The following is a 3,430-nucleotide window of genomic DNA, read 5'->3' as shown; positions in this document are numbered from 1 at the left end:
CAGGGCTACACAGAGAAACCCTGTCTCAAAGGAATCATATTAGTAATAATGAAAGAACCCGGGAGAAGTCATTGCCATCCAGCTCAGTTTTGTAGTTCTGGGCAAGTTTACAGGGACCTGTGGTTGTACCTGTGAGAGGGAGGAGGAGGAGCCCAGAAATTGCCCCACTCCCCCTGGGAATCTGAGCTTCCTCATTGATAGAGAAACTGAGGCTTGGGACAATGACCTGCTCTGCCTACAGTATGCCAGAGGCCAGTGCCCTCTCACCATATGGGATTCTCCTGGGGCTGGTCCATGGCTGGTAGTGGGCAGGGCGTCACAGTTGGTATATGTAACTCCTTGGGCAGGCCCCAAGGAGGAGAGGGCAGTCTGTCTCACAAGCCTGCAGCCAGGGCCGGGCCAGCACTTCCAGGGGCAGACTGATTTCCTGTCACTTGGCCGCTGGACCCAGAGCAGCTGCTCCCTCATCTAATTAATGGTCCTGGTTCCCAGTTCTTGATGCAGGGGGATCATGAGCTATTGCTCTGCTCAAGTCTCCACGGAGCTTTCCATTGAGCAGGAGTTCCAGGAGGGGTCGGGAGAGGTGAGGACAGCTCACAGGGCTGCCACACCGAGAACAGCGTCTCTTCCCACCTTTTTTTTTTTTTTTAAAGATTTTATTTATTATGTAGACAATATTCTGTCTCCATGTATGCCCACACGCCAGAAGAGGGCGCCAGATCTCATTACAGATGGTTGTGAGTCACCTGATGTGGTTGCTGGGAATTGAACTCAGGACCTCTGGAAGAGCAGCCAGTGCTCTTAACCACTGAGCCATCTCTCCAGCCCTCTCTTCCCACCTTTTATCCTCTCTTTTATCCTCACTCTTTCTCAAAAGCATCCTCTTCCTTCTTCCCTGTGTCCTGGCCACTGGCTCTTCTCTGCCCTCATAGGTCTTCTCCATCCTCTGCTTCCTTCCCAGAACCTGTCCCAGGTTTCTTCTTCCCTTGAACCCTGTATCCTTTGCCTAGTTGTAAGTGGGCACACTGAGTGTGGTGATCTCTGGGCGCTGCCTCTGAGATCAGCCCACCCTGGAACCATAACTCTCCATGAACTATCGCTTTCAGCAGATAGCATCCTTCCTGAGATAAGGGAAATGTAGGAGGTGTCCAGTGGATAACAACTGGATCCCTCAGAGCAAATAACTTAGGAAAATGAGGAATGTCTTCCCAGGTCAGCTCTGTTCCCTGCTCATAGCTGTCTGGTATGGAAGTCAGGGCTGGGTTGGGTGGAGAAGGAGTGAGCTAGAGACCCGATAGCTCCACTGCTGACCAACTAGCCTCGTCCAAGAAGCTGAAGGAAGTTCAGGTTAGTTCCAGTCAGAGCCAGGTAAGTCCAGCGATCACCAGCAGATGTCTGAATGTTCCAGCAGGCAATAACGGATGATGGTCAGGGACTAGGGGCCCTTGTTAGATCTGTGTGTGACTGGAGGAAAATTACTAGCCCTGGTTAACTTGAGGTGTCAGTTTTGGGAATTCTTTTTTTTTTAAAAAAATATTTATTTATTTATTATATATACAATATTCTGTCTGTGTGTATGCCTGCAGGCCAGAAGAGGGCACCAGACCTCGTTACAGATGGTTGTGAGCCACCATGTGGTTGCTGGGAATTGAACTCGGGACCTCTGGCCCGAGTTAAGGCAATGCTCTTAACCACTGAGCCATCTCTCCAGCCCCAGTTTTGGGAATTCTTAATGAAGGCCATTATTGGGTGTTGGGGTGGTTGGTCATGCTGGGCACTCGGTGTTGGGAGGCTGCTGTTGAGATATTTTATTAACATATTGGTGTTGGGTCATCTGGAGTACCTGGTCAGCAATGAGGGTTGAGCAGGCATTTGATAGTTGATTGAGCATAGGTCATTATTGTTGGGGAGGTAACGTAAGTCAAGGGGTCATAGTCAGTGGTAAGAAGTAGATGTTGAATGTTAGGGTCTAGATATTGGAAAAGTGATTGGTCCCCCCCACATCGCTAAGGCATGGCCCCTCCCCTCATATTGTGTGGTGTCTAATAAGGCTCAAACTACAATGCCCTAGGTTCCTGGCTCTACTCCACGATCAGCCCCAAGCTGTGCAACTTGCTTTACTCGGGCAAAGGTCCTATGAGTAGAAAGGGCTTGGCCTCTGAGGTCTCTCAGGTGAGAAGGTAAGGCCAGGTTCTACAAGTGATGTGTGGAGCTAGGGACGTAGCCCATTTGGTAGAGTTGACTTGCATGCTCAAAGCCCTGGGTTCAGTCCTCAGTTGTGTGAAAGCTGGGAATGGTGGCACACACCTATAACCCCAGCACTCTGGGGGTGGAGGCAGGAAGATGAGAAGTTCAAGGTTACCCAGGAAGTTTGAAGACAAACTAGGATACTAAGACCCTGCCTCAAAAAATTTAAAAAAAAAGTGATGTGTAGAGCATGGATGATGGAGTGCTTAGGGATGCAGAGAAACTCCACAGGGATGGGGGCTGGGAGAGAGGCCAAGATGCTCATTGATGAATTGATTCCCACTATTGATGTTCCTTGGAAAATTTTTGAAAGGTGACACCAAGGGAGAAGATGGAGGTCTCTCAGAGAAAGTCGTGGCATGACTTGGCCCCACGGAATACCAATGAGATGTCTGCTCACTTGGACTGTTACAGCTTCCCCCTGAGGTACTGGTGGGGACATGGGAACTACAGCCGTGAGGACTTGAGGACCCACGACAGGCCATGAGCCGTAGTTGTCGAATGTAGCATCCCAGCTACACGCATGCATCAACATCACAGGGTATCTAGCTCTCCATGGGAACAGTTTCTGCAGAGAGCTGATCAATCTCCAAAATAAAGAGATCATTTCCCTATTCGACTGACAGAGAATGCCCCGAGCTGGAGTTGTCCAAGTAAAGTTGAGAAGTCCTCTCTTGAGAAAGGTGGCCTCTGAGTCACCCCTCCCACCCTGCTTTCCTTATATTGTCACAGAGCTCTTATTCACGGTGTGAACGGTGGGAAATGGTCATATCCCCCTAGAGGCGTGGGGACACTTACCATGGAAGGTAGGCAGGAGACAGGGAGAGACAGGCCAATCCAGTGCTGTGACCTGGGGCACAGTTGGGAGCAGGATGATGATTCAGGATGGAGTCAATGCCAAAGCTGCCATGACCATCAATGCACAGGGTGAAGGCTAGAAGGCACAGTCCAATTGAGGAGGCACCATAGGTGCCTTAGATAAATGTCCAGCCTGACGGAGAGGTCCATTGCCTTCCTAGGAATCCCACTGTGAAAAGGAGACATAGATCTTGCTTCAGGGAGCCCTCAAGTCTAAAGACAGAGGCAGCACCTGGCCTTGAGTGACCTTTGCTTGGGAGGAAATGTGATGTGGGGTTCCCCTCCTTATGCTGTGAATGCCATTGGTTAATAAAGAAACTGGGTT

Source organism: Alexandromys fortis, unplaced genomic scaffold (genome assembly GCF_014885135.2).
Source record: "Alexandromys fortis isolate MF-2015 unplaced genomic scaffold, M_Fortis_MF-2015_v1.1 scaffold_31, whole genome shotgun sequence".
Taxonomy (NCBI): domain Eukaryota; kingdom Metazoa; phylum Chordata; class Mammalia; order Rodentia; family Cricetidae; genus Alexandromys; species Alexandromys fortis.
This window is presented reverse-complemented; position numbering follows the sequence as displayed.